General features: G+C 46.2%; 1 pseudogene; it reads right to left on the reverse strand.

The window, feature by feature from the left end:
• Nucleotides 1–1,224: 1,224 nt before the first annotated feature.
• Nucleotides 1,225–10,630, reverse strand: LOC146036927 (olfactomedin-4-like; annotated as a pseudogene).
• Nucleotides 10,631–14,085: the final 3,455 nt, after the last annotated feature.

The following is a 14,085-nucleotide window of genomic DNA, read 5'->3' on the forward strand; positions in this document are numbered from 1 at the left end:
TTTGTACTTAAAAAGTACAAAACGCATTCGATAATTGATGCGTCTGTGGGCACCTTAAGGGTCCCTTAAGAGAAACATAAAGTTTTAAGTATAGTTTTATGAGATACAAGCATAATACATTAGGTTCTGCAATGACATAGCAGAAATGCAATCCCCTCTGCCTGATTGACAGGCAGAGCTGTTACTTGGGAGGGACCAGGCGGGGGCGGCTGGAGCTTCCAGAAACAGGGGGGACGTGTCTTCCTCATTTTTTGAGAGTGGCCAGGCCAAGGACTGCGCAACAAGGCGCAGTCTCCTTGGCCTAGCAAGCTGTTGTGTGACAGGCAGCCTGAGTAAGGTCAGACTTACTCAGGGACTATGAAATGTAAATATTAATCACTCACAATTACTGTACAACCAATCTATAATAATATGGGCCTGATTCAGACCTGTGTGTATTATCGCTGCCTAGCAAACAGGTTAATGCTGCCCTACCGAATGCCTGCCTGTCCCCGCCAAACAAATCCCAGTATTTGAATTACAAAGATGGAGATTGGTGAAAAGGGGGCGGCCACTGACATCATGTGACACCCACCACCCGCCCCATGCAGGCATTGACAAGCCTGCGTATCCAGGGTACACCCAACATTTTTGTAGGCACGCCCGTAAAACACCAGGGATTCCCTTGTTTCCACCCATGCCCATCCCCTATGGCACGAATGCCCCAGCGAGTGTGAAGCCTGCGAGAGGTGTTCACTCTGGGGGTTGTGCATGCACGAACCCACAGCATAGGAAAGTGAATTCACCAGTACGAATAATAGTAAATCTGCCGATCAGATAGAATTACATATGGCCGCTCACCCGCATTTGGCGGATTATAAAATCATCTGATGCCCATGACTCGGCCTTATAACAGATGGAATTAGTACAAATTAATGCATTCGTACTCATTTCATCTTAGTATATTTCCCCTAACAAAACATAGTTGGTGAAATGAGGAAGAACATTGCAGCTTTCCCTAAATGGATGTGTAGGTCAAAACTAATATCAACTCTAAAGCTGGGTACACACCGAGCAATAGATAAACCGATAAGGATGATATCATTGACAATATTGTGTATATATCCTCCAGTGTAAACAGTGAATATCAGTAACAATGCACCTCGGTGTGAGTGGAGAGAGACAGCCAGCAGCGTTTGGGTATGCCGGTGTCTATTACTTCATGGTATTGGCTCCCCGCAGCGCTTATAGTCCAACACTGATGGTATCTCTGTAGAGTTGTACACCCTTCCGGTCAGAAAACCCGAAGGCAAATGATTCCGTTCCCAGCATGCCCATGCCCAGGCTCTTATCTGTAGGTATTTTGTAGAGCAGGAGGTCGTCATATGTAGGGTAGAATCGAAGAATGTTCATCATACGAGCATCTGTCTGCAGTGGGGCCACCCAATGAATATCCCGATTAGCACCAAGAAAAGAGTCTTTGCCCCAACCTCCAAATTTATAGTTGAAGCCCAGCCAGTTCAGCTGTGCCACAAATGGTTTGCTGATGTTCACAAGCCCGCCATGATTGCAGGATCCTGCAGATATTACAGTTAACAGTTATAAAATTAGCTAGTACAATACTTTAAGATCTCTACAAACATATAGCAATAAAATTAGTCAAAAAGGACAATGCTTAGATTACTAGTAAGTTTTCAAAGAAACATATACAGTAATTAGGCTTACTTTTCTCAATTCCCATCCTTGGCTGCTTTAAAGCTCATTGTTTTAACTATTCCCCGTTTACAGTTAAAGTCATTTAATGCAAAATGTAAATGGAATATTCAATTATCTTTTCAGTGACACATATTGTGGGCTATACCAACACGGAATATTTTTGCACCCACTTATGCATCAACACTGGCCTCCACTGCCATACATTTTTGGTCACAAATATTATAAATACAAATAGAAAATGTCTAATCCACTATTCTCTTCTTCATATCTATCATGCTGGTTATACAGAGCCTTACATAAATGCATCTCTTTTGCAAATCTACAAAACCTTTAGAGCTGTCCATACACAGAAGCTGCACTTTACAAGTGCAGATCTGGGTCTACGATGCGCTAGCAGTGCCACAAATGTTTGACATGCTGCTAGCATTTGGTTGCGGCATTGAGCAGTGTTCCAGGACCAGTGGGGCTTGCTGAAGCATTGTTAGAGGTTGCTACACTAACATTGTGTCCATTGGTCACGTGATGCAGAGTCTTCAGACACAGCAGTGGATTACAGAAGTCTTCAGTGTTCATCTTTATGCACAAGACGCTTTGTGTGGCTTTTGCATATTTTAGAATAGCTGCTGGGAACAAAGAAGTATCCACCTCAGAAATCAGCCCCACAGACCAGATTGGCTACACTCAGGGGCGGATTTAGGGATGAGGGCGCCCCTAGGCACAACAATAATGTTTACTAAGTAGGACAGTTTATAGGGGCAGTATCTGCATGTCCTATCCATTTACACTCTATTTAAGATGGAATATAGTACAGTACAGTGGATATTTTGCAGTTATTGGTACATTTTGGGCTGACAGTACTATCACAGGCATCCAAGTGCCGCCCCCAAACATGTGCCGCCCCTAGGCCGGTGCCTCACGTGCCTAATGGGAAATTCGGCTCTGGCTACACTCATACTGTACACTGATTTCCACAAATAGGTCTTCCTCATGCAACGTTTCTGTGAACCCAAAGCATAATATTTATTTTAGAATTGAATTCCATTGACCTACCATAAATAACGAGTGGTGTTAGTACCGCCTTGTTTTCATTGCTCTTCTCAAGTCTCTTGCACAGTGAAGCAATCTCCTACTTCCCAGCCAGGACATTGTTCTTGTCGAATGACTCCATCTGGTTCACCATGACCGAGAAATTGTGGATCTAAAGTGAAGGCACAGCAATAAAATTAGTAAAAAGTACAATGCTTAGATTACCAGGTCTTGACATAAGTGCCACTTACCTACATGGTCATTGCTATGGGTTTCTTGCTTTATGCCACAGAGGATTTCCCCTCCACCTCTTCCCTCCCTCCCCACCGTTACCATGTGCATTAACCAGAACACTCTGGCAGAGCAATGGACAACCCACCTGGCTGTATCAAAGCAGATATGTGGCTCTTTCAAAACTCGAGGTGGCTCGCAAGCCAATCAGGAGTTACCACTGCCTCTCATAATTGGCTTCCGAACCGGCAAGCTCAAATTAGCTAGAGTTTTGAATTAGTAGCAGACCTTCTCTGATACAGCCGGGTGTGTTGTCCACCGCTCTACCTGGCTGTTGCCATTACTGCAAGCGCACCACAAATCTGGCCTCCAGGAAGCAAAATCAAGTTGCCATGGTAACCTGGCCCCTAGGATTTGTTTTTAAATATACCGTACAAAAATTAATTCATAACTCTTATGCCATTGAAGCCAATACTAATGGTCAGCTCACCTCCACAAAGAGAGCTTCCACCAAAGCATTTGATCCATCCATGAATACTCTGAGCTTCCCCACCAAGGAATCCATATCGCTAATCTCCAGCTTAAGCAGCTGGAAGTCCAGCTCTGTATAAGAAACACCTCCCATCTCCACCACCTCCACCTGCCTGGTCAGGTTCCTCAGCTTCTGCAGGTACTCAGTCATTGTAGCTTGGTAGCTTTGTATCTGAAGAGGAAAATGAGAATACTATAAATACTGTACATATTGCCCTGCATTTATTCCTAAAAAGTTAGGGGTACATTTACCAATTGCTTCTAAAAGTGGGGATGTGGCCCATAGCAGCTAGATTCTATAACTATCTAGTATGCAATAGAAAGAGGATGGGTAGAATCGAGTAGGTTGCTATGTGCCACATAACCACATAGGCAATATTCCTATTTATCACTCTTAGAAGTTAAGTATACAGTATTTTCCCCTTTATCACTTTTTGAAGCTTGGTGCTTATAATGGTTCTAGAAATGAACAAGCAAACTGATCACAAACAGTTTGTAGTAAAATAACATTGCATTGTGCAACTTTGAGCATTTTGCATTCATTCCTACCCAATTCCAGTCTGTTCTGAACAGATTTGGTATGAAATACAGACGGTCATAATACCGATAGATACACATAGGTCAAAAAGTATACACAACTTATTCATATTTTGTTGGTCTGTATGTTGACATAAAACCCGTATGAGTGTGCCGCTGTGCGCGCCCTCCACACCCTAGTGGATGGTAGGACATGAAATTCCGCCTGTCGGCACGACATGGACAGTCAAAACGTAGTACGGCGTCCCCTCGCATGGCTCGCCATGCTTCGGGCACACTATTATATTCCCCCGCCATGTCCACTGGTATGATTAAGTATGAACAAGTTACATGTCGGTATTTTGACCATGTCGGTCAATGGTTGTCGGTATTTTGATGGTAGGTAAATTGACTGCATTCCGTTCTGAACGCCTCACAATATTGTTTTTAGGTGAAATGGTTGCACCGAGGTATCTGAATGATTAAACTAAGTGACACAAGTGGTCAGCACAAACGCATAGCACCAGTGGAGACACTAGGGGGGGTGCTGCCCACACCCGGATGTCACCTTTCGGTGGGGTGTCAGCAACAGTGCTGTAATCACACCACCACCACCCTGCCTCCCCCAGAAGGGCAGCTATCCCTCTGTAACGTGCTCAGGGGCCTGACAGGAGGACAGCCCCTGTGTAACTCGCTGAAGCCGTTCGTTGTCGGTCTGCATATGCACAAATACGTGCCCAAACATCGGAAAAGGGCCAAATTCACCCCATTCCGAATGAATAAGAATCAGAGCCTTCATTCTCATTTTACCTTAGTGATCTCCTGCTGCACATTGATGCTCATGGCCTGATTGGATTGCTCCAGGATCTCCAAACGATCTGCTGGGAATGTGGAGTCTGGGAGGACCACAGAGCAGTGGCAGACACCGGACTCATCTAGAGAACCTGTAGAGTTCACCTGTGGAGGGAAATGACATGCTTGAGCATAAACTAATTGGGGGAGCCACAGCAAAAATAGCAGAAGGTGGTCATTTTATTTAGGGAAAGGGACTCACCCAGTGTAAGAAATAATTACTGTTGAATTTATTCCAATAAGCTTTATTGAACTTTGCATCTGCTACATGCCCAGCTCCAGTTACAAGGACATGTCTGGTGTACTAAACAGAACAGGGGTACAGAATCTATAAATGGATCATCATTGATATACTGCAGTAAAGCCAATACACAATTTCATTGATACAATTTTTTATTACAGTTCCTATGTATATACTCAGATAGCACAGCAGTAATATTTCTCCTAACTCCTAATACTGCTCAGTGTCAATTAATGTATTAATATCTAAAACCTGCTATTGGTTTATATAATCAGTATCAGTCTACTGGTCATACTTCAGGTGTGTCTCCCTAAGAGGTGCCCATACACGAGGGCATTATACATGAAGCCACTGGATCACAAGTGCTCCAAGCAGGGCCACTTCCGGGTGTAGGCAGGAGGAGGTGGAGCCCAGCAGTCCCTGCAGCCATCTCAGCAGGGGGCTGCCAGGCAGACAAGGAGGAGGGAGAGCCGCAGGGACCTACTCACCCCCCACCTGTTGAGATACTAATCGCATATGTTAGAGCATATGCGATTAGTATCATTATTGTAGCCAACGGAGGGGGGCGGTAATGGGCTGCAGATGTTAGTGCCTCCCGCCCCTTATATGTTTGATCCCTAGCATGAAGGTTTAAGTGCAGGGCAAAGGATCCCACCAGGTCAAGTTTAGGAACACAGTATGTAATATGGCAGAAGCTACATACCCTCCAACTCTACCGTTTTAGTCGGTACAGTACCGTTTTTGTAACGGTCTGTAGCAGCTAAATCAAAGTGTACCAATTGTACCGGTTTTTGAAGGGTTCGGGCGGCTCCTCCCTCCCTTGCCAGGTGATGGGAATCGATCGAGACCGGCGCGGATGGAAAGAAGCGGTACTCTTTACCTAGAACGGCGCCCATCGCGACCATCGTGACCATCGAATGCACTAAAAAACGGGTGCGATGCGATGCCCGCGATGGCCGCGATTTCCCATAGGGATCAATGTTAAAAGTGAGATTGGACGCGATTTTAGTGTTCAATGCCTCAATGCCCGCGATTTTTACATAGGAAACAATGTTAAATGGGCCACAGAGCCCAAATAGTCACCGTAAAGTCTGAAATGGCCCCCACAATTGTTAACGCCACCCCACGATCAACGTCAACCCGAAGCGTGGCGAGCGCAGCGAGCCCGCGAGGGGCGGCGGTACGCGTCCTCCGACCTTTTCATACCCCCACTATCCACGTCTGTGTCCCATTTAACATTGTTTCCTATGGCCAAATCGCGGGCATTGAGGCATTTAACAGTAAAATCGCGTCCAATCACAGTTTTAACATTGATCCCTATGGGAAAATCACGGGCATCGCGGGCATCGCGTCGCACCCGTTTTTTATGTACCTGCGATGTACCCGCGATGCCCGCGATTTTTTACCCCCGACGCCCGCGATGCCAATCGCGGGCGCCGTTCTAGGTAAAGAGTACCAAAGAAGCATGTATTCTGCCTATTCTGGCCCTTTTGCACCCGTTCCCAGGGGTGCATTGTGGCGGGTCCCAGGGTGCATTGCGGCGCATCATGAGAGACGCTGGTGGAGCATATTCTATGTTCTGGATGTATCTGTGGCAGGACCGCAGGAGATGAGGGGAGCGCTCAGCGGCCAAATATATGTGTGGCCTAATAACCTCGCGGGGCTCGCTACGCTCGCCACACTATATAAAATCAACTCCAGGCCGACGTGGATAGTGGGGGTATGAAAAGGTCGGGAGGACGCGTTCCGCCACCGCTCACCACGCTTTGGGGTTGCGTGGATAGTCGGGGGGTCAGTGAAACCTCATTGTATGTCATACAAGTGTATAGCTAATGGCATGGCATCGCACCCTATAAAATCTCATGCAATTTTTGGGGAGGTGCAATGCAATGTAATGCAATCCCCTAGGGCCAACAGAGCAGTGAATAAATTGCATTAAAAAATTGCATCGCATCGCATGGCACTATAATGGCCCATGAGATGCAATGCAATGCGATTTTGCTACGGAGAATAGCCCTGTACGCTTACAGCATACTGGGCGCCCTGCTAGGAAACAAGTACCCAATTTTGTTTTTACATAACATTTTTCATTTGATTTCATATAACAAATGTGAGCGACGCTGGCATTTCTACTGGATACCTCTCACAGAGATGAAGAATACATGTACACGCACTAGAAACAATGTATAAAATGTATTTTACAATTTATTTAGACAAATATGATTTTTCACTGGCCAGTGATACTAATCAATAAAAAAAACCAATAGGCATAAATAGAAAAAGAAAAAGGATTTTGTTAATGTGTGGCCTCTGTTGGTTTAATTGTGTCCAGATATTATTGGATCCTTCCTGTCGACAGTATGTCGGCTGTTTTTAAGGGACACTGTTTAGTGCACAGGAGAGTTCTATACAGTCCACTGTCTGGCCAGACAACTCCCAACCAAATGGTTGGTATGCGGTTATAAAAGAAAAAAACAAAAGGAACATTTACTGCTTTAAAATGTATATAAAGATCCCAGTGCGTGCTTGCTGCTGGCTGTCAAGCTACTTGTAATTACAGTGCTGATTAGAAGTTTGACAGTACTTGCTTATCCTGCAGGCAGATGGGGGGATCGTGTTCTGGAGCTCCAGAGAGGGTAGTCAGGTAGTTAGTAGTCATATGACGTGTTTCTCCGCCTCCTGTGGGGTGTCAGCAGTTTCATCAATTACCTAGCTCACCACAGGTGATGGCAATCATACATTACCAGGGAAGTCCAGGGACAGAACATTTCCTCCCTGAAGGAGAGGGTCAGGTAGGCAACCATGGGTATAGGCGAGACCTGCCCTTTACATACAGTATCATACCTCCCAACATTACCCTCTCCAGGAAGGACACATTGCTCTGTTCCTGGCCTTCCCTGGTAATGCATGATTGCCATCACCTGTGGTCAAACACGTTTCTTATTAATTACCTAGCTCCCCACAGGTGATGGCAATCCTACATTGCCAGGGAAGTCCAGAACAGAGCAATGTGTCCCTCCTGAAGAGGGTAAGATAGGCAACCCTGTGTTTACACCTTATTTGTCCTTGATGATGTCCCCTCTATTAGTAGTTCATTATCATAGTACTACTTTTCATGTTATATAGACTCCTAGTTGGTTATTCAGAGCTGATCGCAAAGCTTATTTTGTTTTCTCAAATGGACAAAACCATGCTGCACTGCAGGTGAGGCAGAGAGAGTAAAGCACCTCAAGATGTATGTGTCCATTCTGTCTGGTGGGAACAAAAATCTGGTAAAGTCTTGGAGCAAATGACAATCCATCATGCTGGAAAATAGACAAAAAATAATTGTTTGGAGTAAAGCTGGCCATACATCTACAGATCGATTGTCAGATTGGGCTGGTTGGAACAAAATCCTGGTAATGGATGAGAACAAATGACAGTTGATTATTTGCTTTGAAATGCTGTAATACTGCCAAAAACTGTCATTCATCCATTACCAGGTTTTTGTTCCAACCAGCCCAATCTGACAATCGATCTGTAGATGTATGGCAGCCTTTAGTTTCATAAATCAAATGGATTTAACAATTTTTCTGAATGGCCATTGTATTTTTCCAGTGTTTAGGAGCAAATGGTTGACTGCGAATTGCTCCTATACGTTACCAGATTTTTGTTGTCACCAGATAGATTGGACAGATAAATCTTCAGGTGTGTCCCCAGCATTAGATTTAGATTTTGAGTTCTTCATGGTAAAAGTTATGGTCATGATTTGTTTGGACATTTGGGAGATTAAGTGACTGGGTTTTTTATGCATCGAACGTGTCTATGGAACCTTTTAAGGATTTTCATATTACAATATCTTTTGTATCTTTTTTTGTTTTCATTGGTAGTTCATTGTTTAAAAAAATATTACTTAAAAAATAAGTATGATTGCGCTTTATATTAGTTTATTTCCATTGAACTATTTTATATTCCCCTATTCAATTGAATTCCTAAACTCGCTTAGCCCATCTGAAATCCCACTACTTAAATTGAAATTGAAAATTGTCATTTGTACAGTGGACGATTATCGATACACTGCGCAAGTGCACGACACCTGCGGGGAAATCCTGCCACTTTTTTCCTTTGCTATCCGTTCACAAGGTAATGGACGCCCATTTCATGGGAGTGGCCAACGATTTTTCCTCAATGTGGAAAGTAAGCCTAAACATTTCATATTGCCGCTCTGGGGGTGGGCGCTGACATTATATGAGGTCAGCTGCCCGCCCTAACCAGGCATGAGTTTCTACCCATAAAACGCTAGGTTATACGGTCACTGGGTCAACAAAGGGGAAGGTTGACATGCATCAAGGTTGACACACCTGAAGATCGACTTTGGTCGACAGGTCACTAGGTTGACTCCTGCATTAACTGAACAGGAGAGTGAGAGTGGGCGCTCTACCTCGGTTGCCGGCTGCTAAGTCTGGTTTGTCCAAACCCAGGGTAAGTTAAATAACAAGAAGGTGACTAGCGCTCAGGCTATAACTTGATAACGGAGATGATATCTAGTGTGGTACAGCTTGCGTGTAAAGCAGGGTTATAAATAACAACAGTGTGCCAGTATAATGAAAGCAAAGGTGTTTATTGTCATTTAGTAAAAAATGACATCCAATGGTGGGGGTGGTGAGGGATTGGAGCCCTCTATAGGAGGGGTGTGGGGGGCTGGTGGTGGCTGCAAGAGCCAGAGTCCAGAGTCTTACAGGAAGAAGTAAAAAGTCACACAAGCACACTCCGTTTCACCTCCTGCGGTGAACACAGTCTGTGTGCTGGGTGGAGATGGATGCTGTGGAGATATTGATGCACAGAGAAATCGTTTGGCTGAAGATGGTAGGTCACAGTCTTATCATAGGGTCATGGTAAGTGTCCAGGTGTCGCTCAGGTTAAAGAGCGTCCTCTCTGCTGGCCAAGCGGTGCACCTGACACTTACCTGATACCGCTGATGTCCTCAATCCTTCCGTCCCTCGCCGCTTCGCTGCTGAGTGGACTGTATCCTGCTGGTGTCTGCACAGCCGTGCAGATCACCAGTGAGTAACCGCGTCGCTTCAACAGAGACAGAAGCACTTCCGGGTCCCGCTGGCTTGCATTCGCCGGGTGCTCCTGATCTCTGGAGTAACTCGGGCTGCACTCCCAGAGGGGAGGAGGCTTGTTGTAGATGGCTGTGTATGAGGTGCTGTCCAACGCGTTTCAACCCCGCTGGGGTCTTTTTCAAGGAACGCAAGCCAGCGGGACCCGGAAGTGCTTCTGTCTCTGTTGAAGCGACGCGGTTACTCACTGGTGATCTGCACGGCTGTGCAGACACCAGCAGGATACAGTCCACTCAGCAGCGAAGCGGCGAGGGACGGAAGGATTGAGGACATCAGCAGTATCAGGTAAGTGTCAGGTGCACCGCTTGGCCAGCAGAGAGGACGCTCTTTAACCTGAGCGACACCTGGACACTTACCATGACCCTATGATAAGACTGTGACCTACCATCTTCAGCCAAACGATTTCTCTGTGCACCAATATCTCCACAGCATCCATCTCCACCCAGCAAACAGACTGTGTTCACCGCAGGAGGTGAAACGGAGTGTGTTTGTGTGACTTTTACTTCTTCCTGTAAGACTCTGGACTCTGGCTCTTGCAGCCACCACCAGCCCCCCACACCCCTCCTATAGAGGGCTCCCATCCCTCACCACCCCCACCCCCCACCATTGGATGTCATTTTTTACTAAATGACAATAAACACCTTTGCTTTCATTATACTGGCACACTGTTGTTATTTATAACCCTGCTTTGGCAAAACGAGGGCAGCATAGGCCAGAGTGCAGTTAAGAGCCCGGGGATTTGGGGGTTAAATGCAGATTGCAATGCAGCACAGAGCAGTGTATGATTCACAGGCAGGTTAGCATGTGGTGCAGCTGGGCCAATCGGCACCAAGAGGGGAGGTAGCTTAAGCGGGGTATATAGGGTCCAGCTCTGGGGTAGGAACTTCCTCTTGGAATCCGGAACCCCACCCTCCCATCCCTTTTTTTTTTCTTCTTCTCTCTGGTGCTCATTGCCTTCGGGCTGTCCAAACAATTCGGTAAATTAAATTTTAGTTTAAAAAATCGGCGAGAAGGCGCTCTCGACCAGCAGTCGGGTGAGGTGTCAGGTGGTCACCGTGCGGTATTACCCCCCCTTGCCAGGACGGTGGGCGAGTCCCGAACTGAGCGGGGACGGTGGGCACTTCCTTGAGGTGTCAGCGCCCTACCTTAGAGGGGGCGGGGAGCCGTCACGGTGCAGGCTGTACCTTACGTAAGGGGTGTGTTTGTTAGATTGGAGCGATGCAGTCGCTGCCATTGGCATACACCTCTGACTGGTGCTGGTCTCAAGTGCTTTCTTGGCCATCCCTTTGATAGACTAACAAGGGTCATACCACCTAAATAAATAACTTGACCATTTTAAACTTATGCCATGGTTGTCTAAGTCTTATTTTTAGATAAGGTGTCCGCGTGAATTATTTCTAGGCAGTAATGTAAGGGTAACAACACAAGGCAACCAACATAATCCCTTGGGCGCCTTAACACGCAAGCTGTACCACACTAGATATCTCCGTTATCAAGTTATAGCCTGAGCGCTAGTCACCTTCTTGTTATTTGACTCCTGCATTAGGTCGACATGAGCTAGGTCGATCGTCAAAAAGTTGGCATGGGGTTTTTCATGGGTTTTTTTGAACCCGTCATGTGCTGACATGAGTATTTCATGCACTGCCATCCACTAGGGCATGGTAAAAGAATAAAATAGTGTCCCGGGCGTAGCGAAGCTCTGTGCCCAAAGCATGGCGAGTGCGGCGGCATACTTTTTAGTTTCCATGTTGACTGTGTTGACATTCAGGATTTAAAAAAAAAAACGTAACAAAACCCATGTTGACCTTTTTACTGTCGACCTAGCCCATGTTGAACCTAATGCAGGTGTTGACCTTCAGGTGTGTCGACCTTGATGCATGTCGACCTACAGTCTGTGGACCCTATGATCCATACCCAAATGCTGGGCGGTCCCCTGCCTGCCCCTCTTCATGTGAACGCAAATCGGTTCACTCCGGGGGTTTGCACATTAGCGACTATGCACATGCGCAGACCCTCACCAGATTCGGAACTGTACGAACAGGTCTGAATCGGTCCCAAAGAGTGGTTGTAAAATATAGCATTTTCAAGCTGGATACCAGAACATAGGGCCTTATTGTAGTTCACTCTTTCTGACAAAGCCATGTGCACTGCAGGTGGGGTAGATGTTATTTGTGCAGGGAGAGTTAGATTTGGGTGGGGTTTTACTTAAAAGTGAGATCTATATTGCAGTGTAAAAATAAAGCAGTCAGTATTTACCCTGCACAGAAACAAAATAACTCACCCAAATCTAATTCTCTCTGCACAAGTAACATCTGCCCTCCCTGCAGTGCACATGGTTTTGTCCATTTGAGAAGGATTTTGTCAGAAAGAGTGAACTAGAATAAGGCCCTAAGAGCGGTACCGCAGGGTTCCATGCTAAGACCTCTTCTGTTTACATACATAATAACATAGCACTATAGTACTGGGGCAGATGTATTAAGCCTTAACAAGAGATAAATTCAAGTGTGATAAAGAGAGAGAAACGTCCAGCCAATCAGCTCCTTAGTGACTTTTTTCAAACACAGCCTGTAACGTGGCAGTTAGCAGGTGATTGGCTGGATGTTTATCTCTATTTATCACCCTTGCATTTATCTCTTGTTATGGCTTAATACATCTGCCCCAGTGTAACATAGTAATTAAGCTGAAAAAAGACATTAGTCCATCAAGTTCAATCTATCTAACTTGTAACTACTGACTTGAGTAATACCCCTTTTATACCAACCCGGGTGCAACCCGGCATTTGGTACCTTTTACACCGGCGCCCCCCCCCCCCCCCCCCACCCGGCGCAGGTAGTTCCTGAGCCGCCACTTGGAGATTACATCATCTCCAAGCGCCAATTGCAGCTGCCGGGACTCGGCAAGCCCAGCACTAAGGTAATCTGCTGGGCTGCCCCCCAGCCCCCGTGAACCCCCCCAGCCCTCATCCGGGATGTGAATGGATGCCGCACACAGGCTTCCATTCACCTCCTCCAATACTGCCGCTGCTGTGTGCAGAGTATAGCAGATAGCAGCAGAGGTTGTGTGTGCCCCCCCCCCCCCCCCATCCAACCTGCGGACGCTGCGGTCCGCAGGTTGTACATCCCCCATTGATGTAAACGGGAGCCGGGTCAGATTACCCAGCGTACCCGTTTACACTGCTCTCTACCTAGGTCCTAGCTGTTTTCAACCCAGTTCAGGACCTGGGTAGAAATCCCATGTAAAGGGACAAGGCATGACCCATTTACACCGCCGATGACCCGGGTTTTTGCAGTGGTGTAATCTATAGGATTCCCTTGGCCAAAAATGCATCCAGTTTTTATGTAAATTCATTAACATTAGTTGCTGTAACCACCCCCACCAGCAATGAGTTCCAGAATGTTACTGCTTTAATGGTGAAGAATTCTCTTCTTAATTGAGTACGGAATTTCTTTCCCTCGAGCCTCAGTACATGCCCGTGTGCCCTAATTATAGGCCTGTTAGTGACCAATCATCTCCCAGTTCCATATGATTCACAATCCTGTATCTGAACGTACTAATCATATCACCTCTCAACCTCTGTTTCTCCAGTGAAAACATATTCAGCCTGGTTAACCTATCTTTGTTTTCTAGTGATTCGAGACCTTTTACTAGCTTAGTCGCCCTTCTCTGTACCTGTTCCCATTGGCGGATTCAGGGGGGGCACCTGGGCACGTGCCCCCTGTAATTTTGGAGCTGAGGACCAGGGCTTTCAAACGAGCCCAGCCCTGTGTCCCTAGCCTCCCGGGAACCGGAGATATCGCCAGACAATGCTAGAACGTTTTCCCCATAGGATAACATTGGACCCGATAATTCTGACCCCATCCGGTTCCGATGGCTGCTATTTCACCCCGTGGC

This window comes from Crinia signifera, chromosome 9 (assembly GCF_055691185.1).
Source record: "Crinia signifera chromosome 9, ASM5569118v1, whole genome shotgun sequence".
Taxonomy (NCBI): domain Eukaryota; kingdom Metazoa; phylum Chordata; class Amphibia; order Anura; family Myobatrachidae; genus Crinia; species Crinia signifera.